The 27,166-nt window shown below is 43.3% G+C and overlaps 1 protein-coding gene and 1 long non-coding RNA gene across 3 annotated transcripts in view; one reads left to right on the top strand and one right to left on the bottom strand.

The window, feature by feature from the left end:
• LOC110439426 (NACHT, LRR and PYD domains-containing protein 3) overlaps positions 1-10,170 on the bottom strand; it is a 59,594-nt gene extending 49,424 nt beyond the window's left edge. The window contains exon 1 of the mRNA XM_021475436.3: positions 10,109-10,170. The gene's annotated coding sequence lies outside the window, so the exon portion shown is untranslated. The remainder of the gene's footprint in view (positions 1-10,108) is intronic.
• Positions 6,509-24,760, top strand: LOC110439450 (uncharacterized). 2 transcript variants are annotated; one of them, XR_012402147.1, is made up of 3 exons: positions 6,509-7,119; positions 8,126-8,218; positions 23,663-24,760. It is a non-coding gene; the product is annotated as an uncharacterized lncRNA (long non-coding RNA). The 2 variants fall into 2 exon arrangements; XR_012402148.1 differs by having other exon boundaries at positions 6,509-7,617.
• Positions 24,761-27,166: the final 2,406 nt, after the last annotated feature.

The raw sequence follows: 27,166 nt of genomic DNA, 5'->3' as shown, positions 1-27,166 counted from the left end.
GCAATGGACATAAATATGAATGATCTTCCTTTTGTTATTTATGCGTGCTTTGTGTTACACAACTACTGTGAAACGCTTAACGAACCCATAAACGAACACTGCATAGATGCTGCATTACAATATGAAAGGGACTTTCAGCCATCCAACAGAATAGTTGAGAGAGCAGACAAAGAAGCTGAAGGAAAACGAGTGAGATGCGTATTGACAAGATTTCTTGACCCCTGAGCCATTTTTGCTGTCTGCCTTTTTTTTTAAGCATGTACATGTTTAAGTTTGAAATTTGTATTAACTTTTCATCATGACTATTGTCTTTTTACTACAATGTCAATATACTGTCAAAATAAAGTCATGACAAAGTGATTTGATGTGTGCTTGTATCTATTACACCTGATTACATGGACAATATAATTTGTTTGTTAGAGTGAATATAAGTAAACTTGAAACATCGCAACACAAGCATTAAGGAGTGTTGAGTATAAATACAAAATGAAATACAAACAAAACATTCAGTTTTGCTGTTCATTTAATACAGACCACATAGATCTAATTACAAAAACAACATAAACACTAAAATAAATAGAAAGTGGTTTATTGACAGAATTTGCGTATGATATAATGTAAACATTGCACAACACACACAAAAAATTATACATTTTAAATGAAATACAAAGAAAATATAACAATTATAATATTTTAAAACAAAAGCGCACTTATAAGTTTTATTGAAGTGTATATATATATATATATATATATATATATATATAAAGAGAGATATGTGCAAGTTGGTTTGTGCATAAGTATGTAATATGTGCAAGTTAGTACAATAAACAGTGGCATAAACAGTAAACATTACACATCAAATGTATACAGTAAAAGTTAAAATATAAACAAAATAAAATATAAACAAAATACTTTAAACATTTATAAACAAATCACACTTTTAACTATGTACAGCTGTGCATATAAGTTGCATAAGTGTATGTACACTCTGAAACAAAAACAAAAAAACTACAAATTTGTGTAGTCGCCATATGGCGAGGTGCTGTGTTGGGTTGTATGTGCTGCTGGTGGATTGTACTCTCCAAGTGGTCTTCTTGTGGGTGTGCGGTCGTATGAATACTGGTTTGGAAATGGTGGGTGTGGTGATGGAGGAGGCATGTGACCACGGCTTCCCGAACCTACAATATGCTGCACCAGCATTTCAATGTTTGTATTCAGGCGGTCGATGGTTGATGACCACTTGCTCATCGTCTGAACAAACTCGTTGTCAGAAGACTCGAGTTGCTGAAGAAGGCGTCTTTTCAGTTCCAGGTCCTCCTGAGCAAGGGCATCAGATGAGAGCTTGCGCTTTAACCTTTCGGTTCTGTGCCCGCTGAGAGTGGCATCAAGTCTCTGGCGACGATGACCACTTACTGCGGACGGAGAACCCTCTGTAACACTTTCTCCAGCAGAAATTGACATCCCTGTAGATGACTGTTCTGAGACTTCTGAACCAATGCAAGAAGTCTCTATGCCTTCCGACAAAGCAACTGTTGCTGGAGATCCTCCCCAAACCGACTCACAAAGCTCAAAGAAGAGTAGGACCACCCGTCCATGCCCACTTTTCCGGCCACAATCAACAGCTTGCCGATAACGGAGGCGTATTGATTTCAGTTTTGTTGTCACGTGACCTATAAGCACAAAACACAAACCAATTGAATAAGGGCAGATAATAAATAAATACACATTTAAATAAATACAAAATATTACATAGCAAGCATTAAATAAATAAAAACACACACTTACACAAACTGGTTAAATTTGTTCTTTTACATTGTTTTCCAGAACAATGTAAAATACCCATACTGTAAGCATGAGATTAGAGAATAGTATATTTCTCATATTTACCATTAATATATTTATACAATAGAAATCACACGACAGTGTGTGTGCAGTCTACATTTCAAAGCAAAAAGACTTAAAATCGTTTTGATGTTTCTAATATTGGACTATAATAATTATTAAAACAAACACATACTGATACAAACAAAGACACGTAGTCTAGCCCCTTTCTCCATCCCGACAACACAACAGATGTTTTGTTGCATAACTAATAGTTTTCCATTTAAATGTACATATGTTTGTCTGGATTTGTAGTATTTATAAGCAAAAACAAAAAACGAGTGAATAAACAACGTACCTTTTGTTATGTCCTCCTTTTTGTGAGGAAAATCTTTTCCCGTAGCCATGGCTTCCTCCGATGTCGGATTGTTCTCCAAAAATCGGTTGAGTATGTCGTTGTATTTAGTCTGACATGACTCCCAGTCGACATTTTCGATAACCATGGCCGTTTTATATTCAATTGTTACGTTTAGTAACAACTCGACCTCGTCGTCTGTCCACAAAAATACCTCTCTTGCTTTCTTTGCCATCGCGTTCATTATTCAAGCGGCGTTTGTTGACTAACAATAACCAAATGCCGAGCGAGACACATGCTTCCTGTTTATACTAGGACGCGCATGCCCAGAGTGCGCGAATGGTCACGTGATATACGTTTTTGGTGGCGTAGTGTGGACAAGAGATAACTTCTAAAACACTAGGTGAAACGCTAGTGTGGACGCGGATCGTTTTTGATCTAAAACGCCGTTTTCAAACTAAAACGCACTAGTGTAAACGGGGCCTCAGATGACTGAAAACTATCACAGTAACACAAACCCCTCTGACACCGAAAACATTTCCTGCTAATCCCAAAGGTTCAGTAACCAGAACCAGATCTGGAAGGCCAGTCGTGAAACCTAATAGACTGGATTTGTAGTTTTTTTTCTCAGTTTCATATTAGTCTGTCACCCCCTGAAGAAAAAAAAAATAAGAGAGATAGCGGGTGATGGAAATTGTTGCTGTAATGTTATAGATGTTAAAGAAGCATGTTTTGTGGTTATGTTTTCTATAATTTGCAGTAACTCTAAGTGAACAAATTTCAAGGAGTATTCATCCTTTTAAATGATGTTGATCATTGCCATTGTTGAGTTGTGGTCCAAGAGATGTCTGATAAGAACAGTAATGCCAACTATATGTTTTTTGGCTGTTCTCTCTTTGTTCAAAAGGGAGATGTGGTATAATCTATGTAGTGAAGCTACATATTAATGATTCACAGTTTGTATCACTCGTCTACTGTTTCTATCCAATAGGGGCACTGTGTGACAGAATAAAAGCTAGAGCTAAAGTTAAGAGTTGGCCAGAGTTTGTGTGCTGATTACTCACGCTACAAAATAGGAAATATGAACCATACAACACCCACACACACACAGAAAGAACACACCGATAGATAGATAGATAGACAGACAGACAGACAGATAGAAATTTTTAAACCTTTCTCAGGGCAATGACCTGCTCCACAGACCCTATAAATCAGCTCAATCCAGCAAAACTTCTTGTCCTGCCTGAAAATCTGACTACAAATCATATCTTCATGATCAAACTGGATTTTGTGGGTTTCCTCTGGGTGCTCCGGTTTTCACCACAGTCCAAACACATGTGCTGTAGAGGAATTGAGTAAGCTAAATTGACTTTAGTGTATGAGTGTGAATGTATGGGTGTTTCCCAGTACTGGGTTGCAGCTAGAAGGGCATCCACTGCGTAAAACTTATTCTGAATAAGTTGGCTGTTCATGCCATGGTAGCAACCCTTGATTATTAAAGTAACTAAGCCAAAAATAAAATGAATAAATGTACTTTTGAAAATGATTTTCCTTCTTTTAGAAGGGAATTTCTTAGTATGTTTCTGCTTTTGTTTTGAGAAATTTCATGATCTCTGAAATGTACAGGTTTAATAGGATTTAGACAAATAAAACTGTATAAATAATTTAAAACAGGTGACAAGTTGTAGCCACAGAAGGTGTTTATCATCAGAATCAGTTAAACCAGAAACACTCCAGGCAAACACATGAAACCGGTCTGACTGCTGAAACTCTTCAGGGATTTCAGCTCATGTATCTACAAATAAGATTGTGTGAATCCACTGTACTGTAATTCACTATTGTCATATAAAGATACTCAGCTCTTTTTTTTCACAAATTTACAGTTATTGCAATAACATTATTAAATTATTAAATAACACCACATAACCTTGGGTTATTACTAAACTTGGAAAAGTGATCTGTTATATTTCTGCATTAAAGCAAAAACTAATATATTACAGTAATTGCTTTACTATGTTGCTCTCAACATGATATTATAGACAGACAGACAGACAGACAGACAGACAGACAGACAGACAGACAGACAGACAGATAGATAGATAGATAGATAGATAGAAGTTTTCAAACCTTTCTTGGGGCAATGACCTGCTCCATAGACCCTATAAACCAGCTCAATCTAGCAAAACTTTTTGTCCTGCCCGAAACTCTGACTACAAATCATATCTTTATGATCAAACTGGATTTTGTGGGTTTTCTCTGGGTGCTCCGGATTCCACCACAGACCAAACACGTGTGCTATAAGGGAATTGAGTAAGCTAAATTGACCTTAGTGTATAAATGTGAATGTATGGGTGGTTGAGTGTTTCTTAGTACTAGGTTGCAGCTAGAAGGACATCTGCTATGTAAAACATATACTGGATAAGTTGGCTTTTCATTGCGCTGTAGTGACCCCTGATTAATAAAGAGACTGAGCCAAAAATAAAATAAATGAACGAATGTACTTTTGAAACTTATTTTCCTTATTTTAGAGGAGAATTTCTTAGTTTGTTTTCTGCTTTTGTTTTGAGAAATTGTATAATCTTTGCAATGTACAGGTTTAAAAGTATTTAGACAAATAAAACTGTATAAATAAGGTAAAACTGTTGATGTTGTAGCCACAGCAGAAGGTTGTTTATCATCAGAATCAGTTAAACCAGAAACACTTCAGGCAAACACATGAAACCGGTCTGACTGCTGAAACTCTTCAGGGATTTCAGCTCGTATCTACAAATAAGATTGTGTGAATCCACTGTACTGTAAATCATTATTGTCATATAAAGATACTAATCTCTCCACAAATTTACACTCATAAAACAAACTAAATGCATTCATGAATACAGTTATTGCAATAACATTATTAAATAATTAAATAATACCACTTAACCTCGGGTTATTAAACTTTGGAAAAGTGATCTGTTATAGTTCTGCATTACAGCAAAAAACGAATATATTAGAGTAATTGCTTTACTGTGTTGCTCTCAACACTGATATTACAGACAGATAGATAGATAGATAGATAGATAGATAGATAGATAGATAGATAGATAGATAGATAGATAGATGTGTGAAAGTAGCACTACTTGATGTTAGGCAGGACCGGATTAACCAATGGGCATGATGGGCCACAGGCCCAAGGGCCCGTGCGCACTTGGGACCCCTGCGAGGGGGAAAAAAAGGCGATTTTGGAGTGTCTTTTTAGGCTAATTGCAAATAGCGCACCTAGTTGGAATAAGCTGTTCATGGTTTACGCGCACCGATGCCTGATTGACAGAGACAAGATGAGTAAAGAGCAAAGTAGGATTACAGCGTGAGTGGCGTACCTCGTAACGCGCACAGCAACATCTTTTGTTGCGATTGATCATCAACTTGGTTCGAATCCACCATCTGCTGAACTCGTGCTACTTTTTCTTTCCCTTTTACATATCAGATTGGAAATATATGTATTTTTAATAGGAAGGAAACATTTTGTAAAAAAATAATGCAAACGTGATATAAAAGTCACAAGTGCCTCGTGGGTATTTAATAATGTTTAGCCTATTTCATAAGTGTAACAGCATCTATATAGTGATTATATTCTATAAACAGTTATTTTCCACCTGGTGATAAATGTTAGCAACATCTTAATAGAATTGATTTGTATCTACAATGTTATCTACAATCTTCCGAACTCTGTCATCATCATTTGCTGCAACTAGCCCTACTTCACCCGTATTCTCCGACCTCATGGCTCTGTGTGAAGAACAGTTAATAGATGGATGTTCCATACACAGCTTCTTTAAACAGACCCATGATCAGGAGAATGAGGGTATAGAAGAAGACGTTATGGTAACGTTAGATGAGTAAGCTAGCATTGACCAGGCGGAGGCTAATGGCAGCGTAGCATGGACTGGATACATCATGTCAGAGAGACAGACAGAAAAAGGAGAGAGAGAGGGAGAAAGATAGAAAGAAAGGCCCTGAAAAAGAGAGGGACCGGAGAGAAGAAAAAGTATAGTGTGTGTGATTTCGGATACTTTTAGGTTTATAATCACGTTGATCTATGCTGTTTGCCTACTCTTCATCACGAGAAGAGTGTAGAAAATACAGGGAGAGGAGAGAGACAATAATTCATTAATAAGTGTGTATTATGAAAGACTCAGATGCATAGAACTGGATTGGAGAGGCATAGTGTGGTATATGCCATGTGTAGGGGATCTACAAATCCGAATATGAGAGAACTTTTATTTTGAAATTTGACATGGGCGCCGCCATTACTTTCTCCGGTATGTGTGTGGGTGACGATCGCATTCAGGCAGAGAGAGGGAGGAGAGAAAGGCGAGTTGTGACAGCAGTGGTGAGCTTATGAAGAATGTGAAGTTTTAAAACTTTTTGATCAACTTAAGAAGTTAACTGATGACATGAAACAAAGCTAGATTACATTGCTTCAAAGTCTCGTTGCTTTTAAGTCTCCGTGTAGTTTAATGAGCCAGTTATTAACAGTGACGCAGCAAGTTTTTTTTGCCGTGCTCGTGAGTGACGCGGGATAATAGGCCTGCTGTTAAAGTCAGTTGGATTATTCAGTGCTGAAGTTGAATACTCCTGTGTTTTTTTGTAATTTACATCCAGATTTTTGTTAGTTCAAACGAACTCAAAACATAGTGGATGCTGTGTTATTTTTGCGAGGATTTTTGCGAGGATTTTTTTTGGAAAGCATCGTGTGTTCATTGTCTGCTCTGATTGATCGCCGTTGGACGGGATTGTGGCCTTGTTGGATCGTGCTGTGCGTTCAGGATCACGAGGGCAATCGTTGGGGATCAAAGAGTTGAAGGAACATTACCCTGCCTTTTCCAGACTCCTTTCAGCGCTCCGTTCTGGACCCAAGAGTGGTGATGTACAATATTGAGTTCACATTTCCTTGAATATTGGTAAGACATCTTTTCTTTTCACCATATTGAAACAGAACTGTGCTTTAAAGGAACTCTCGATCGAAAAACTGGAAATTGTTCGTTTTTCCACAGAGACTTATTTGTTTACCAGTCTATGGACATTTTCACTCGTGAATGGACTGAGTATATTTTTCCTGAATTTTGAAAGTGAACTCTAATTTGATTTGAACTCATTTGATTAATACTGATTGTGAATGTGAATCTTGTCATTGTTTAAGGTGTGACTGAAACACTATCACATTGATTCTATTTCATTTATTATTGTCTATATTTCATTTCATTTTGAGCTGATTGAGTTTAAAAGAATTTAACTTTTTATGTGAAGAAACATAAGAAAAGAAAACTCATTCAATTAGTCTCATAAGACTAATACTTTTTGTTTAAATAAATATTTGCTTGTTTAGTTACATTGAGTTAACTGAAGTCCTTTATACTAAGGAGTGGGGCCGTCTCATCTATCCTGTTAGATCTGGGAGGGTGGGTTTTTCTGAGTTTTTACACACTCACATACACACTTCAGGCTACCACCGTGATAAAGATAGATCCTGAAGCCCACCTCACTTTATCTGTAGCTCCATATAGCAACACGATAGACACTCACATATAACCACTAGTTATACTGAGACCTAAAGCATTGGGTGGGGGGACTAAGATCCTGTTGCTCACTCAGTCTTCCTTAGTTTAAAGTTTATTATCTGCCCCACAAGGCGGTGGCATATTCCCCTCCGCCACACATGCCAATAATATGCTTTATACGTTTGTAAAAGTTATATATGGAAAATACCCTTTAAAAAAATAAAATTATATATATATATATATAATTCTTCCTGAATTCTTAATCGGGGCCTGGTGTTAGCTTTGAAGCATTTTTAAGTTTACCTAAGCAGTAGTGTGGGTTATGTGGTAGTATGTAGTGTGTAATTCAAATGCAGCATGAGTACTGGTTTAGTCATGAAATGCCTGTGTGATCTATTATATTTTCCAGAATGTGCTGGTCATCCAGGTACAGAAGATTTGCTATATGCAGGGCAGCAGAGAGAAAATGGTGTAAATCCAAGAATGCAGCTGACTTGAGCAGGTATCAGTCTGTTCTGTCTACAACCAGTACTGCTAAATATACTCTACTAGAAGCTCAACGGCATTTTAGACGTGTGCAACTCTTCAGGACATTTAAAGCCCCTATTATGCAATAAAAAGGTTATATTTTGGTTTTGGGGGACTCCAAAAACAGTCTAATATGCAAAAACACTTTCATTGTCTTATAATATGCATTTATTTTTACATAAGTATCCCAATAACAGGCATCACAGGGGCGCAGTGGGTGGCACAATCACCTCACAGCAAGGTCACTGGTTTGAACCTCTTCTGGGTCAGTTGTATGTTCTCCCCATGTTGGCGTGGCTTTCCTCCGGGTGCTCGGGTTTCCACCACAGTCCAAACACATGCGCTATTGGGGAATTGGGTAGCCTAAATTGTCCTTGTGTATGTTTATGAATGAGAGTGTATGGATTTTTCCCAGTGATGGGTTGCAGATGGAAGGGCATCCGCTATGTAAAACATGTTGGATAAGTTGGCAATAATTCCGCTGTGGCGACCCTAGATAAATAAACGGACCAAGCCAAAAAGAAAATGAATGAATGAATATCCCAAATAATATTATTTGATTTGATCAGTGATTTATTTGTTTGGTCGACTGCGTTCAGCACGAGACAGAGAATTGCCCACCATGCCTAATCAACAATTTAGAAGTAGTCAGAGTGCAGAGTGTATGTCTGAGCGCAATGCAGGAGTGCGTTGAAGCAATGCAGTTAAACACCAGCATATTTCTCTTTTCTTAACAATCACATACATTCAGTATTAATCCACACAGTGGCAAAAGCTGAACTATTATGGAATTTAAAAGCTGCACAGGTGTAGGAAAAGCTGTGGATTGCAAGCTCACAGATGTGTTTAAATGCGGTATGTGTCACGTTTTTAACCTGGCATTAGACGCAATATGAAAATATAAAGAGTTAACCAGATACAGTACAAGCCATTTGGAACGGTTACAAGTAACAAAACACAAATAAATACATATTTCTTAGTTTATTTTCTGATTATTTTTTGAGAAATTTCATGATCTCTGAAATGTACAGGTTTAATAGTATTTAGACAAAAAAAACTGTATAAATAATGTAAAACAGTTGATGTTGTAGCCACAGCAGTTGTTTATCATCAGAATCAGTTAAACCAGAAACACTCCAGGAAAATACATGAAACCGGTCTGACTGCTGAAACTCTTCAGGGATTTCAGCTCATGTATCAACAAATAAGACTGTGTGAATCCACTGTACTGTAGATCACTATTGTCAAATAATGATACTCAGCCCTTCTTTTCCACAAATTTACACACATAAAACAAACTAAATGGAAGAAGTGTGCCAGAGAGTGGTTCACTAGGACTTGTAGTTTGAGAGCAAAGCGCACCTGAGCCCTTAACTGAAGGAGAGACATGACTTTTAAGGCACTGTTTCATCTGTGTTTATTAATCATTCTTACAGTTTAATGAATATGAACTGTCGTAGTTTATTAAAGACGCAAACCCCTCACTGCACGACAGCTTCAAACTTTAGAAAACCTCCTGATACCTGCAGCACAAGTACTTTATGTCTATGAGCATCAAAAGTGGCTGATCTGTTCGGCGAATTATTTGACTGTGTGTCACTGCATATCAAATGACTAAAACAATATAACTAAAGAAATGTCCACTGTGCAGAGCGAGAGCACAGTGGACACAGATTTCAGTATCAGAATGAGAAGTTTTTTTCTTTCTGTGATTCTCTTCCAGAAACACACTTGACATTAAAATGTGTAAATGAAATTTTCAGAATGTCTTTAGCTCAGTAGTAAAGTCTCAGAAAGAGATGATCGATGGGTATTTAGATGACATTTAAAAATGATATAAAGCACAGAAAGAGCAAATTCTTACCTCAAATAATGCATGCAGATCTTTCTGTTCCTCCACTGAACTGTTGAATTGAACAATAGATCTAAAAATTCTTTCACCTTTGGAAAACACGTCCCAACCTGTTTGAGACATGACGAAATAACCAGTTAGATGAAAAACACAGACACACAAGTACATAAGAATATAAGATAGCAATAGAGGCTTTGCTCGGCTGGTAATAGCAGTGTTGCGAGTACAAAAGTAAAGCAGTCACTGTAATATTGCAGGTCTCTTTTCCAAATGTGGTATATATTAGTATTTGTGTTTCTCTTCAGTGATTCTGCCTATTAACAACAGATCTTCAACATCAATGCTCGATCATCATTTAATTGTCTGATTAACTACATACGTGAGTGATTTGCGAAACAAAGCACAGAGTTGCAGAACTGGAGATTTTCAGAAAGAATTAATAAGGGATCTACTCATGTGCAGAATACTTCATGATGGAATGAGAAAACTGCTGTTGCATGACAACGAGTTGACATTAGCAAAGGTTATTGAAACATGTCAGATACATGAACTGACAGATCAGCACACCAAAACATTAGCTGGACCAAAACACAACCTGTCAAATGTGGATAGTGTTCAACAAATGATAAAAAGAAAGTCATTTCGTTCTCCCAAGCCCAGATTAGACAAGTTTGCTCCACAGCAAATTCATAATTGCAGCAATTGTGGAACAAACCACGAAGCTAAACGGGAGAGATGTACTGCGTATGGCCAGCAATGTCACTGGTGCAATAAATGGAATCACTTTTAGAAATGTTGCAAATCAACTAAAGTTCACAGTGCAAGAAATCTAAGAAAAACTGAATCAAATTGAAGTTTCTAAAACTTCCAATAGCAGTGAAGACTCCTTCTTGATATATGGAGTTGCTCTGAACCATCAAAATATGGCTAATATAGATTTAAAACAGCTGAAAAAACCTGCAATATCTTGCACAGTCCAAATCAATGGAAAAACAACTGAATTGAAAATTGACACAGGAGCCTCATGCAACATCATGTCCTCACAAACATTTGCACATGTAAAGCAACATGAAAATCTGCATGTGTCGAGCCATGTAAAGGTTGTTGCTCATGGTGGAGAGGAGATTCAAACGGCTGGATCCACTGCGTTACCTTGTCATCTGAATGGTCAGATCTATACTTTACAGTTCTACGTGGTTCAAAGGGATGTACAGCCACTACTTGGGCTCTCTGATTGTCTTTGGATGGACCTCATTTCTCTCAATAAAGCAGTACACCAAGTCAGTCTAAAAGAAACAGGTTTAGCTCAACAGATCAACACAGAATATGCAAATCTTTTCCAAGAAGAAATAAGAAAACTTCCTGTGACATACTGCATGAAACTTGACAAGGAAGCTCAACCTGTTGTTCATCCAGCACGCAGAATTCCTGCAGCGATGCAAAACAAGGCGAAAGCAGAGTTAGAAAAGATGGTTGCTATGGGTGTTCTCAGCCCTGTATCGGAACCTACTGACTGGGTATCTTCTATGGTGGCCACTCACAAGAAAAACTCAGATGAAAATAAGACTGTGCATTGATCCTAGAGACCTAAATAAGTTTCTGAAACGTCCACGTCACCCTATGCGCACAGTGGAAGAAGTGGCGGCACAAATGCTGAATTCTACTGTATTTTCAGTGCTAGATGCTAAGAGCTACTTTTGGCAGATTTCACTAGACCAAAAGTCGTCTCTACTTACAAAGTTCTGTCAGGGTTGGTGATGGGAAATGGGGAAAAAGGAGCGAGGACTCAAGTGCAAACAGGATGATTTATTGATAATAAAAATAAAACAAAATTAGAACAAAAACCACCCCGAGGGGGAAAAACATAACTATAAAACAAACACTCAAACAAACTTGGAAGGGCTGGCAGGACGAACAGGACTGGATAGCACACGACATGGAAATAACGACGACGACGAACAGGCAAATGACTGAAAACATGAGGGGGATTATAAAGCAAAAAGTAAATTGACACACAGGTGAACATGACAAACTAATAATGAGTAAACAAGGAGGGTGGGACTAGACAATAGACGGGAGAGCGCATGACACAGAGAGACAATACAAGCCATGCGCTCACATAACACAACACTGAAGCACACGACAAAAGCACGTGACCACAATGTAAACACCGAGCCACGTGCTTTGACAAAAGACACAAGACACGAGCACACGATGAATGAAAGCACTCACCGCGCGCTCACACACGCAGCGTGCATGCTTCATCCCAGCGCCGACCAAAACCGAAACCAACAAGACTGAGACGCTGGGAATGAAACACCACGCTGCTGACAAACGAAAACACAAACACGAGTACAAGAGCGCACGCGTCTGAGGGACGCAGAGCGCGCGCGCGGCCGCGTCAAGCAGAAGCGCGCACACTCTGCGTACACCCACGACGGCGCGCGCGCACACAGAGACAGAAACAGGACCGGACATGGGTAGTGTCAGAGCTCTGCCACCAAAACAAGAATTTACAAAGACCAGAGTGGCAGAACCCTGACACTAGCCCCCCCCCAAAAGGGACGCCACCTGGCGTCCCTAAAGGGAACATCCAACAAGGTACAAGACAGACAAGAAACACTACATGATAACAAAACAGGCAACATCAGACACAAGACAGGGAGGTGAACAAGCAAGACGACATGAAGGGAGGGAGGGAGGGAAGCCAAGCCAGACCCAACAAGACAAACAAGGGAGGGATGGGAGGGCAAGACCAGGGAGGATCAGGAGGGACAGTCCAGGGTGGATTCAGTGGGTTGGGGGCCCTGGCAGGGAGCCAGGGTGGAGCCGGAGGGTCCGTCCAGGGTGCAGGGAGGGAACACCAGGGAGGAGCAGGAGGGACGACCCAGGGAGAGTCTATCAGGGGAGACAAGGCAGGAGGTCGGTGGGGAGCCGGCTGGGCTGGAGGCCTGTGGGGAGCCGGCTGGGCTGGAGGCCTGTGGGGAGCCGGCTGGGCTGGAGGCCAGAGGGGAGCCGGCAGGGCAGGAGACCAGAGGGGAGCCGGCAGGGCTGGAGACCAGAGGGGAGCCGGCAGGGCAGGGAGCCGGGCTGGGGCCGGCAGGGCAGGGAGCCGGGCTGGGGCCGGCTGGGCAAGACGTCTGGGTGGCGCCGGCAGGGCAAGACGTCTGGGTGGCGCCGGCAGGGCAAGACGTCTGGGTGGCGCCGGCGGGGCAAGGAGCCGGGCTGGGGCCGGCAGGGCAAGGAGCCGGGCTGGGGCCGGCAGGGCTAGACGTCTGGTAGGTTCCGGCAGGGAAAGGAGCCGGACTGGGGCCGGCAGGGCTAGACGTCTGGTAGGTGCCGGCAGGGAAAGACGTCTGGTAGGTGCCGGCAGGGAAAGACGTCTGGTAGGTGCCGGCAGGGCAAGGTGCCGGGCTGGGGCCGGCTGGGCAAGACGTCTGGGTGGTGCCGGCAGGGCAAGGAGCCGGGCTGGGGCCGGCAGGGCTAGACGTCTGGTAGGTTTCGGCAGGGAAAGGAGCCGGACTGGGGCCGGCAGGGCTAGACGTCTGGTAGGTGCCGGCAGGGCTAGACGTCTGGTAGGTGCCGGCAGGGAAAGACGTCTGGTAGGTGCCGGCAGGGAAAGACGTCTGGTAGGTGCCGGCAGGGAAAGACGTCTGGTAGGTGCCGGCAGGGAAAGACGTCTGGTAGGTGCCGGCAGGGCAAGGTGCCGGGCTGGGGCCGGCTGGGCAAGACGTCTGGTTGGGACCGGCAGGGCAAGGAGCCGGGCTGGGGCCGGCTGGGCAAGACGTCTGGGTGGTGCCGGCAGGGCAAAGAGCCGGGCTGGGGCCGGCAGGGCAAGACGTCTGATTGGCGCCGGCAGGGCAAGGAGCCGGGCTGAAGCCGGCAGGGCAAGACGTCTGGATGGCGCCGGCAGGGCAAGACGTCTGGTTGGGACCGGCAGGGCAAGGAGCCGGGCTGAAGCCGGCAGGGCAAGACGTCTGGGTGGCGCCGGCAGGGCAAGGAGCCGGACTGGGACCGGCACTGAGCTGCGCTCAGGGGCTGGAGCCGACACTGGAGGGCGCTCAGGGGCTGGAGCCGACACTGGAGGGCGCTCAGGGGCTGGAGCCGACACTGGAGGGCGCTCAGGGGCTGGAGCCGACACTGGAGGGCGCTCAGGGGCTGGAGCCGACACTGGAGGGCGCTCAGGGGCTGGAGCCGACACTGGAGGGCGCTCAGGGGCTGGAGCCGACACTGGAGGGCGCTCAGGGGCTGGAGCCGACACTGGAGGGCGCTCAGGGGCTGGAGCCGACACTGGAGGGCGCTCAGGGGCTGGAGCCGACACTGGAGGGCGCTCAGGGGCTGGAGCTGACACTGGAGGGCGCTCAGGGGCTGGAGCCGACACTGGAGGGCGCTCAGGGGCTGGAGCCGACACTGGAGGGCGCTCAGGGGCTGGAGCCGACACTGGAGGGCGCTCTGGGGCTGGAGCCGACACTGGAGGGCGCTCTGGGGCTGATGCAGCAGTTTGGGCAGCCCTCTTTCTCTGCAGCCTCCGTTTACTCGACCGAGTCAGAGGGAGGTCATGAGCTGCACTCGTAGAGGAAGGAAGGGTGGAGTACTTGCCACAATCAGCTGGAGGAGGTGTGAGGATCTGCCAATCCTTACGGTGGTGGAGATAAAGTGAAAAGCCCCAGAAGTCCAACACCCCAAGCTGATCCATCTCCCACTGTGGCAGGGGTTCATCGAGACAGAGATTAAAAGCTTCTTTCAGAGTGGCGTCATCAAACTCAAGCCCCCTAGCATAAGTCCAAAAAAACTGGGCAAAGCTTTTTACCTCCAGACCTTGCTGGCGGGCCGACACCAGCCCCTGAAGGCGCCTCTGTCTCTCCTCTGCTGTGGTGGGTGGAAGGATAATTATGCTCATCCTGTTGCTGAGTCCTCTGTTTGGCCTGTTCGTACTGTCAGGGTTGGTGATGGGAAATGGGGAAAAAGGAGCGAGGACTCAAGTGCAAACAGGATGATTTATTGATAATAAAAATAAAACAAAATTAGAACAAAAACCACCCCGAGGGGGAAAAACATAACTATAAAACAAACACTCAAACAAACTTGGAAGGGCTGGCAGGACAAACAGGACTGGATAGCACACGACATGGAAATAACGACGACGACGAACAGGCAAATGACTGAAAACATGAGGGGGATTATAAAGCAAAAAGTAAATTGACACACAGGTGAACATGACAAACTAATAATGAGTAAACAAGGAGGGTGGGACTAGACAATAGACGGGAGAGCGCATGACACAGAGAGACAATACAAGCCATGCGCTCACATAACACAACACTGAAGCACACGACAAAAGCACGTGACCACAATGTAAACACCGAGCCACGTGCTTTGACAAAAGACGCAAGACACGAGCACACGATGAATGAAAGCACTCACCGCGCGCTCACACACGCAGCGTGCATGCTTCATCCCAGCGCCGACCAAAACCGAAACCAACAAGACTGAGACGCTGGGAATGAAACACCACGCTGCTGACAAACGAAAACACAAACACGAGTACAAGAGCGCACGCGTCTGAGGGACGCAGAGCGCGCGCGCGGCCGCGTCAAGCAGAAGCGCGCACACTCTGCGTACACCCACGACGGCGCGCGCGCACACAGAGACAGAAACAGGACCGGACATGGGTAGTGTCAGAGCTCTGCCACCAAAACAAGAATTTACAAAGACCAGAGTGGCAGAACCCTGACACTAGCCCCCCCCCCAAAAGGGACGCCACCTGGCGTCCCTAAAGGGAACATCCAACAAGGTACAAGACAGACAAGAAACACTACATGATAACAAAACAGGCAACATCAGACACAAGACAGGGAGGTGAACAAGCAAGACGACATGAAGGGAGGGAGGGAGGGAAGCCAAGCCAGACCCAACAAGACAAACAAGGGAGGGATGGGAGGGCAAGACCAGGGAGGATCAGGAGGGACAGTCCAGGGTGGATTCAGTGGGTTGGGGGCCCCGGCAGGGAGCCAGGGTGGAGCCGGAGGGTCCGTCTAGGGTGCAGGGAGGGAACACCAGGGAGGAGCAGGAGGGACGACCCAGGGAGAGTCTATCAGGGGAGACAAGGCAGGAGGTCGGTGGGGAGCCGGCTGGGCTGGAGGCCTGTGGGGAGCCGGCTGGGCTGGAGGCCAGAGGGGAGCCGGCAGGGCAGGAGACCAGAGGGGAGCCGGCAGGGCTGGAGACCAGAGGGGAGCCGGCAGGGCAGGGAGCCGGGCTGGGGCCGGCAGGGCAGGGAGCCGGGCTGGGGCCGGCTGGGCAAGACGTCTGGGTGGCGCCGGCAGGGCAAGACGTCTGGGTGGCGCCGGCAGGGCAAGACGTCTGGGTGGCGCCGGCGGGGCAAGGAGCCAGGCTGGGGCCGGCAGGGCAAGGAGCCGGGCTGGGGCCGGCAGGGCTAGACGTCTGGTAGGTTCCGGCAGGGAAAGGAGCCGGACTGGGGCCGGCAGGGCTAGACGTCTGGTAGGTGCCGGCAGGGAAAGACGTCTGGTAGGTGCCGGCAGGGAAAGACGTCTGGTAGGTGCCGGCAGGGCAAGGTGCCGGGCTGGGGCCGGCTGGGCAAGACGTCTGGGTGGTGCCGGCAGGGCAAGGAGCCGGGCTGGGGCCGGCAGGGCTAGACGTCTGGTAGGTTTCGGCAGGGAAAGGAGCCGGACTGGGGCCGGCAGGGCTAGACGTCTGGTAGGTGCCGGCAGGGCTAGACGTCTGGTAGGTGCCGGCAGGGAAAGACGTCTGGTAGGTGCCGGCAGGGAAAGACGTCTGGTAGGTGCCGGCAGGGAAAGACGTCTGGTAGGTGCCGGCAGGGAAAGACGTCTGGTAGGTGCCGGCAGGGCAAGGTGCCGGGCTGGGGCCGGCTGGGCAAGACGTCTGGTTGGGACCGGCAGGGCAAGGAGCCGGGCTGGGGCCGGCTGGGCAAGACGTCTGGGTGGTGCCGGCAGGGCAAAGAGCCGGGCTGGGGCCGGCAGGGCAAGACGTCTGATTGGCGCCGGCAGGGCAAGGAGCCGGGCTGAAGCCGGCAGGGCAAGACGTCTGGATGGCGCCGGCAGGGCAAGACGTCTGGTTGGGACCGGCAGGGCAAGGAGCCGGGCTGAAGCCGGCAGGGCAAGACGTCTGGGTGGCGCCGGCAGGGCAAGGAGCCGGACTGGGACCGGCACTGAGCTGCGCTCAGGGGCTGGAGCCGACACTGGAGGGCGCTCAGGGGCTGGAGCCGACACTGGAGGGCGCTCAGGGGCTGGAGCCGACACTGGAGGGCGCTCAGGGGCTGGAGCCGACACTGGAGGGCGCTCAGGGGCTGGAGCCGACACTGGAGGGCGCTCAGGGGCTGGAGCCGACACTGGAGGGCGCTCAGGGGCTGGAGCCGACACTGGAGGGCGCTCAGGGGCTGGAGCCGACACTGGAGGGCGCTCAGGGGCTGGAGCCGACACTGGAGGGCGCTCAGGGGCTGGAGCTGACACTGGAGGGCGCTCAGGGGCTGGAGCCGACACTGGAGGGCGCTCAGGGGCTGGAGCCGACACTGGAGGGCGCTCAGGGGCTGGAGCCGACACTGGAGGGCGCTCTGGGGCTGGAGCCGACACTGGAGGGCGCTCTGGGGCTGATGCAGCAGTTTGGGCAGCCCTCTTTCTCTGCAGCCTCCGTTTACTCGACCGAGTCAGAGGGAGGTCATGAGCTGCACTCGTAGAGGAAGGAAGGGTGGAGTACTTGCCACAATCAGCTGGAGGAGGTGTGAGGATCTGCCAATCCTTACGGTGGTGGAGATAAAGTGAAAAGCCCCAGAAGTCCAACACCCCAAGCTGATCCATCTCCCACTGTGGCAGGGGTTCATCGAGACAGAGATTAAAAGCTTCTTTCAGAGTGGCGTCATCAAACTCAAGCCCCCTAGCATAAGTCCAAAAAAACTGGGCAAAGCTTTTTACCTCCAGACCTTGCTGGCGGGCCGACACCAGCCCCTGAAGGCGCCTCTGTCTCTCCTCTGCTGTGGTGGGTGGAAGGATAATTATGCTCATCCTGTTGCTGAGTCCTCTGTTTGGCCTGTTCGTACTGTCAGGGTTGGTGATGGGAAATGGGGAAAAAGGAGCGAGGACTCAAGTGCAAACAGGATGATTTATTGATAATAAAAATAAAACAAAATTAGAACAAAAACCACCCTGAGGGGGAAAAACATAACTATAAAACAAACACTCAAACAAACTTGGAAGGGCTGGCAGGACAAACAGGACTGGATAGCACACGACATGGAAATAACGACGACGACGAACAGGCAAATGACTGAAAACATGAGGGGGATTATAAAGCAAAAAGTAAATTGACACACAGGTGAACATGACAAACTAATAATGAGTAAACAAGGAGGGTGGGACTAGACAATAGACGGGAGAGCGCATGACACAGAGAGACAATACAAGCCATGCGCTCACATAACACAACACTGAAGCACACGACAAAAGCACGTGACCACAATGTAAACACCGAGCCACGTGCTTTGACAAAAGACGCAAGACACGAGCACACGATGAATGAAAGCACTCACCGCGCGCTCACACACGCAGCGTGCATGCTTCATCCCAGCGCCGACCAAAACCGAAACCAACAAGACTGAGACGCTGGGAATGAAACACCACGCTGCTGACAAACGAAAACACAAACACGAGTACAAGAGCGCACGCGTCTGAGGGACGCAGAGCGCGCGCGCGGCCGCGTCAAGCAGAAGCGCGCACACTCTGCGTACACCCACGACGGCGCGCGCGCACACAGAGACAGAAACAGGACCGGACATGGGTAGTGTCAGAGCTCTGCCACCAAAACAAGAATTTACAAAGACCAGAGTGGCAGAACCCTGACAAGTTCAGTACGCCGTTTGGTAGATTCAGATTTCTTCGAATGCCCTTTGGTATTAATCCTGCCAGCGAAGTTTTTCAGCATGCCATGGAACAAATGGAACAAAACTAAAAAGGCACTTTTCTGTTCACGGGAGTCCACACAAGGTCCTTTTTGGACAACGGCACCCAATTCACAAGTCAACGATTTAAAGAATTCGCTGCAGCTTGGGATTTTGCACACATCACCAGTAGCCCAGAATATCCACAAGCTAATGGGCTAGCTGAGAGGGCAGTGCAAAGTGCAAAACATATAATGGAGATATCCAAAAAAGATGGATTTGATGTGTTTCAAAACTTGCTCAACATCAGAAACATTCTACGTGATCAGATTCTGGGTTCTCCTGCAGAGAGATTAATGTCTAGGCAGACTCGAACAGCTCTACCAGTTAGCAAATCTGCCCTTGTGCCAGCCTCGAAAAACAATGTTTCTGTCAAGGAACAACTCTCGAGGAAGAGGCAATATCAAAAGCAATACCATGACAAATCTTGTAAAACACTGTGACCACTTTCGCAAGGTGAAGTAATGAGACTGGCAACTTCCAAAGGTCATGATCGAATTGGACTTGTTAAAAAACTCTTGGATGAACCAAGGTCATATCTTGTGGAATCAGAAGGAAGAGAATACAGATGAAACCGAAAATACATTCTTCCAGTCACAAAACCATCACCACAACTGTTGACCCCCTCTGTCAAGTCTAAACACGAACATCCCACTCCAGAGGATTTAGAGAACATTGCACCTTACAAGAAACCAAGAAGAAACCATTTATTGAACATTCAACAAAAGTTGTTCCCAAAACTCCTTACGTGACCAGAGTTGGTCGTCTTTGCAAACCAAACCCAAAATACATAGACTGAGATGAAAAAAGAAAACACTCAATCGCTAAGTAACAATACAGAATGTATAAAAGTTGTTTAATTAATGCTTAAAATCTGAGCTGTTAAAAGTTTCATAGCCTCTCTTTAAGCTCAGTTTACCTCTTAGAAACGTTTCTCAAACAACTGAAATTTCGATTTAGTTTGCTATGCAATAATCTTTTGTTAAGAAGAAACTGTCACAGTTAAAGAAGGAGGATGTAGAATTTGTGTTCTGTCGCTTTAAATGCTCTGTTCCTAAACCTGCTACTGCGCATGTACAACAGTGATACGGCAGAAAGAAAAAGCCATCATGTAAAGTTATGTGAACTGTTTACTGTGCACAAGTAAAAGCTGTTAAACGTTATTATGGTCTGCTGGCTCGTCATCTAACACTATCCACGAGAGCGAAAGTGAAAGTTAATCATTTATTTCATTCTCACGCAGCAGATGCTCTGTTTAACTGTTCTTTTGCTAGTAAAAATGCTCAGTTTTTACACTTACATTTACTTTACGTCATGTAAATAGCAAATGCATCATGGCGCAACGCAACTGACTCTTAAAGGGAATGGGAGATGAGACTCTGACTGTTTTTTTCTCAAAACATACCTCTACCTCATTAAGAAAATAAGCTCAACAATTTTAGACCATGCACCACGGCGCAAAAGCGTTTTTTTCCGTCCTTATATTAGAAAAAGTGAATTCTGACATGCTCTGTATGGGTTTGCACCCTGCGCTTTGCACTTTGCCCATGGACCGTCAAAATAGAGCCCCTAGTGTAAAAGGAATTTATTTTACTTTAAAAGGAAGTAGTTTAATTTCAACGTAAAAGCCCTTTGATCTTAAATGAACAAGATCATTATTTGTCATGAATCAGGTTATTGCAAAGCTTAAGAAACAGAAATAATGTGATTAATAGAGGAACTACAGATGTTGAATTATGAAAATAGATTATGCTAATTTTAAAAATATTTAAAAAGATAATGCTAAGGAATGTTCCAGCACAATTAAAGTTTTACTATGCAATTAAAATATTAGAAAGCTATGGGTTTAATAAATATAATGTTGCTAGACCACAGTGATCACAGGCCCAATAGCATGCCAGTGGTGGTAAAATGCAACTTAAAATATGTTTTTAGCAAAGTATGAACACCTGGACAAAATAAACTTTAATTTAGTTTTTTATTAAAATCTGTGTAAACAGATGCAGTCAGTCTTTCTCTTTTACAACTCTGCAGCACTGATATAGCTGATGTTATGTTTAATAGTGTGGTTAACTCAGCTGCTGTAAGGAGAGGAGAACACTAATGAACCTAATTTTAAATGTTGGTATTGATAACAAATTTTGGCTAAAATATTTGTCATTATTTGCAGTAACAGCACATACATAAACTAGACACAAACATTAGCTACTCTGTAAAAAACTAGTCCTGACAGTATGTTTTTAGCTCATTTTATCTAACTGAACTAAGTTAATCATGTTCTATCTTAAATTCTATAAGTTATGCAAGCTGTTTTAGGTCAGTTTAACATAATATAAGATCAATGTACTCATGATTAATTTGATTCAATTAAAAAAATTAGGCAACCAGCATTTTTTTACAATCTAGTAAAGTTTTTATGTAGCCTATTTCTAAGTTTAAAATATGTAAAGTTGCAATTTACTAGTTTATTTTCTTTAGATGGGCATTATGTTGTTTATTAATGTATTAAATAAAATATTTCAAGTATTAAATTAATGCTTATGTGCCTGACAAACTTAACAAACAAATTAGAATATTACATTGGAATATAATACACTGAACATTGTATTTACAGAATTTTTACAAATTACAATGTGTGACCCAGTGTGTGAAAACCAGGCCAGATCTAATTCTAAGATAAAGTTTGATTGAAGCCATTCATTTCAGTTGTTGACATTGTTTTACTCACTTAATATAAAATACATATATTATAATTATTTTCACAGACTGTTCTTTATTTCATGTTGAAAACAGTAAATTCCAAAATAAATAAATAAATAAAATAAGACTCCAGCTAGATTTTCACAGACTAGGTCACATTTTTAACATATTAAGCAATTAACCTAAATATTGTTGATAATGATTACACTGTCATTACCATGTCTGCATCGGGAGATACTTGGGGTATGAAGAACTGTCTGCTTTGATTTTTGCAAGTTCTGTCATTTCGGGAATGCTGCTCTCCAGAGGTGACACATCGTGCAGTTAGCTTAATAACAATTTCTAACACTCTGCAGCCAGGTATTTGTTTCCTCTCACTCTGCAGTATTTATTCAGTCGCTTGCGTTTAAACTCTGAAACTTTTAAGATGCGGAGGGTTACCTGGAGAAGCATCTGTCATTACTCTCTGTCAAGACTTGACAGTCTCTGCTGAAAAGACCCGCCCTCTTCACTGGACAAAGACCAATCAAACTAACGATGACATCAAGTATTACCCTATGAAAAGTAGAACATGAGGCATCTACATAAAATGTGTGTGGGATAATTTGCATGAAAAGCTACTTTAAAAAAAAAGATAAAAATACGAGACAAAACATGTCCCATATTGAATCAAAACGGGATGCACAATTTCATTCTTAAATACGGGACAATTCCGTATTTTAAGGGACGGGTGGCAACCCTACCGAGCGTGTATAGGTGTGTTTGCATGCAGCAAGTTTATATGTATGTGCATGTGTTAATTTGGGTGTTTATATGAGGATCAAGTTTATATGTATGTGCCTGTGCATGTGGGTGTATGCATGCGTCAAGTTTATATCTATACACAAGTTTTATCTGTGTTGTTTTGAACATCCAGTAGTAAAGGTGTATATGCGAGTTAGTTATCGGTGTATATGCATGTGTTTTATGTATGTGTTGATAAGCTACGTTTGATTTAAATCCTACACGGCACCTTATAGATTCACTGAATGTATACTGTGATGTTTGTATCTTCATAAGTGTGCATTTTCAGCTGCTTCAGGATCAATTATTCTGTGGAAGGAGGCAGTCCTCCAAATAAACCGGTTTTGTGAGTGTTGTGCATTCTTTAAGATATAAACAGGTTTTTTGATGTTTCTCAGCACTTCTTTTTGCAGAAAAAAACATGAAAACTCAACTTTAATGACACACGACAGCAGCTCAATGTCCCACTCTTTATTAGTGATAAAACACTGAAAACTGCAGCAGAACATCAGTCATAATTAAACTCAGTATTGAACTAAAATATTCTCCATTACAGCTCCTTCTCGATTCATTTAACACTTTAGTTTAGGTAACAATTCACACTATTAAATACTGGATTATTACCTGCTAATTCTAAAGATAACAGTTAATTAGCACGTTGATAACAGCAGGTACGAATGGCACTCGCAAGAGACATTTAATATCTCATCGGCCTCTCTTGAATTCACGAAAACAAAAACTGCAAAAATACATACCTGCTGCGATGTATTTCGCGGCCTCCAGAAACATGTATAGAGGTTCGTTTTCAGAATGAGCCTGGGTTGAATGTAGTCCCTGAGATGAATGTCCCCCTTACTTTAATTGTAATCCCCATTAAAACGCCCCGATTGCTCTTCTAATCACATAATTCTCAGGAATTATGGAGAGAAATGATCTACAAGGAGCAGAGTTAGTCTCACGCTTTTATCTTCTTTTATTTTCTGGATTTCAGAGTAGTTTTCTACTGCAGTAAAGCATAACACATCTACCCTGCTATGCATATTTAAAAAGGATACAATATTTTTGTTGTAGATTTGAGAAATACAATAAATAAACCTGTTTCAATTCTTCCTTAGGTCATCACCTGTTGTTCACCATAGCATACCTTACATAAAGATGGCCAATGCTATGAGAAGATAGCCAACGCTTTGAAACTGTGCTGCAGCACAGTGGCCAAGAACTTCAACCGCTTTAAGAGGACAGAGGTTCTTCTCAGAACAGGCCTCACCATGGTCAGCCAAAGAAGCTGAGTGCACGTTCTGAGCTTCACATCCAAAGATTGTCTTTGGAAAAACAGACGGATGAGTGCTTCCAGCATTGATGCAGAGATTGAAAATATGAGAGGTGAACCTGTCAGTGCTCACATCGTATGCCGCACACTGCATCAAATTAGTTTGCATGGTTGTAGTCCAAGAAGGAAGCCTCTTCTAAAGACGATGCAAGAAGCTTGCAAACAATTTGCTGCAGATATGCAAACTAAGGACCAGTATTACTGGAACCATGTCCTGTGGTCTAAGACCAAGATAAACCCATTTGGTTCATATGGTGTCAAGTGTGTGGCAACAACCAGGTGGGGAGAACAAAGACAAGTGTGTCTTGCCTACCAATAAACATGGTGGTGGGAGTGTCATGTTCTGGGGCTGCATGAGTGCTGCTGGCATTGGGGAGCAACATTTCATTGAGGGAAACGTGAATTCTAACATGTACTTTGACATACTGAAGCAGTTCTCAGGAACTGGACTGCAGAGCAGTGTTCCAATATGATAATGACCCCAAACACACCTCCAGGATGACCACTGGCTTGCTAAAGAGGCTGAGGGTAAAGATGATGGACTGGCCAAGCATGTCTCCAAACATAAACCCCATAGAACACCTCTGGGGCATCCTGAAAAGGAAGGTGGAGGAGCACAAGGTGTCAAACGTCCACCACTTCCATGATGTTGTGATGGAGGAGTGGAAGAGGATTTCAGTGGCAACCTGTGAAGCTCTGGTCAACTCCATGCCCAAGAGAATTAAAACCATGCTGGAAAATGATGATGGCCACACAAAATATTGACATTTCACATTTTCCCTTAGGGGTGTACTCTCTTTTGTTGCCAGGGGTTCAGCTATTATTGGCTGTATTTGTAGTTATTTTGAGCGGACAATAAATTTACTCTGCTATACACACTTTACACTGACTACTTTTCATTGTGTCAAAGTGTCATTTCTGCAGTGTTGTCCTATGAAAAGTTATAAATAAATATTTGCAGAAGTAGGAGGGGTGTACTCACTTTTGTGACATACTGTATTACTGTATTTTCTTCATTTCACGCAGGATAAATTAAAGTGGAGGCTGTTTGATGATTTACCCCAAGCTGGTGTTTCACTCTCCTAACCAGCGCAACATCAATGAATTGTTGTTTTTTTTGAGACCCTTTCTGCAGATTGGTAAAACCAATACCTCATCTGGTAGAAAGAATGCCTCATCCATCAGGTATAGAAACAATAACCGTTGGACGTAACTAGGCAAAGTGATGGTGAAAGCACAGCAAGTAGAATAGCTGGTACTACAGAGAACACAAGGTGAGGAAGGATCATATAGTGTTAGTCTTTAACCAAGCTATATATGCCAAATCTTGTAGTGATTAGATTAGGTGAGTTTCACACATGCATGTCCTACCTAAGCATTCTGGGGAAAAGGTTTGGAGATGCAGGACTGCAGGATATACTCATTGATTCAGAAGTTCATGCTCTAGGAGCTATCAATGGAGTGATGAGTGGTCATCACTATAACCGCAGCATGAGGGCACACAGACATCTGAGAGTCGGCTGTGCATCAGATTTCTCAGATTCTTAGACTCTTTGCAACCAGAAGACCGAGATGAGTGAATGACTGTCATAAGTGAGATCAGATGTGCATTCCAGAACAGGACAATGGATAATTTGTCTGAAAATGAAGAATTTGTCAAAATGTGTTTTAACATGTAGCTTTCAGGTTCTGATGATAGCGATAAGGATAGTAGGGATGAGTAAAAATGATCTGTGTACATGTTAGTTCGATTTGAGCTGTAATAAAGCTTCTGTAAAATTTTACAATTTTTAGCATTATTGAAAAAAATTTATGCAGCAGACCAGCATTTCAGGTTATTTTAGCCAACTTAGACCAAAAACTGTTTTTATTTATAATTTTGTGTGATACCCAAGAGCTCACGGAACATTCTTGTTAAATAAAACATAACAAACATGTTTAAGTTCAAATATTTTCTTCAGTTTTATTTAGTGCTTATCTGTAAAGTTATAGTGGGTTGTAAAAAAAAAACAAAGCCTAATTTCATTGTCTTAATTTTAAATTGAGTAGATTAATGCACCAGCACTGGTCTTATGTATGTAGCTACATGAAAAAAGTGGATTTGACACATATTATGTGTTGCTAAAATGCATATTAATAAAGTTACAGGAAAAACTAGCAGCATAAGATTTTTGTTTTTTGTAAAAATTCCTAATTATACACATTTATGCATCTTGACAAAAAAAATGCAGTATTTTTTTGTGAAAAACTTTTTACATAAAATTCAAAAGGGTGTTGTCTATCCAGAAATGTATTTAAAAAGAAGAGCCCAGATGTGTGAACGAAAATCATTCTCTAGCCACTTTTTCTAGGTTCACCTTATGGCCTATGGACACGGAGAAGACAAAACAGGACATATACCTGAATAACCTCTTTTTCTTCCGGTTGTGTTTTGAGTTAGAGAACACAGTAAAACTGCACAGTGTACACCACCAATGCAGGGCTTTATAGAGCTCAATGTGGATTTCTTTGAAAATCACATATTTATTCAAAATTAAATGACTGCTTTCATTAACTCTGCCTAAAACACTCCTAAAATCGACTCCTAAAACACCAGAGATATTCCAGTTCCTGCATAATTTAGGGATACATAGAGTTAATTCTCCCTTGCATTTTTAAACAGTTTATTAGATCATGCTGTACATTTTATTGCATATATAATGTGTAACACTTGTCTATATGTACTTTACCCATACTGAATAATGTATTATTGAGTCTTGTGTGCCATGAAGTAATAATATTATAAATCTGACTTCTTCTGTCCTATTTTTACTCGTCATTGTTTTAATTTTAATTTAATATTGAATATTTATAAGAGTCAAAAATAGTGCTCTCCCTTCATTTTTCCAAGAGAAATCTCTATTCAATCATACGATTTAGATCTTCTTTGAGTAATTTATAACCAGTTGACTGTCCTGAACTGCACACAACAATTCACACATACTTTACATTCCCTGAACAAGTCACCAAAGAATCAGTCCTTGTTAGAACAAATTCACATGCACTTAACTTATAGTGCATGTACTCCAAACACTTACGACCTTAGTTGGCTAATGATGGTTTTGGAAAATGCACCTCCAGACCTACTCCGGCGACGTGTAACCCACTTCTAACCCAAATAACCTTAAATTTGGTTCCATGTCTTTTTTTTTTTTTTTTTTTTTTTGGAAAAAACAGTCTTTGTTTCACCAGCAGGTTCTATTGTGCTGAAACCCGCTCTCCCTCGGAAAGCCAATACAGAGGTAACTAA

The sequence above is a fragment of the Danio rerio genome, chromosome 4 (genome assembly GCF_049306965.1).
Source record: "Danio rerio strain Tuebingen ecotype United States chromosome 4, GRCz12tu, whole genome shotgun sequence".
NCBI lineage: Eukaryota > Metazoa > Chordata > Actinopteri > Cypriniformes > Danionidae > Danio > Danio rerio.
This window is presented reverse-complemented; position numbering and strand designations above follow the sequence as displayed.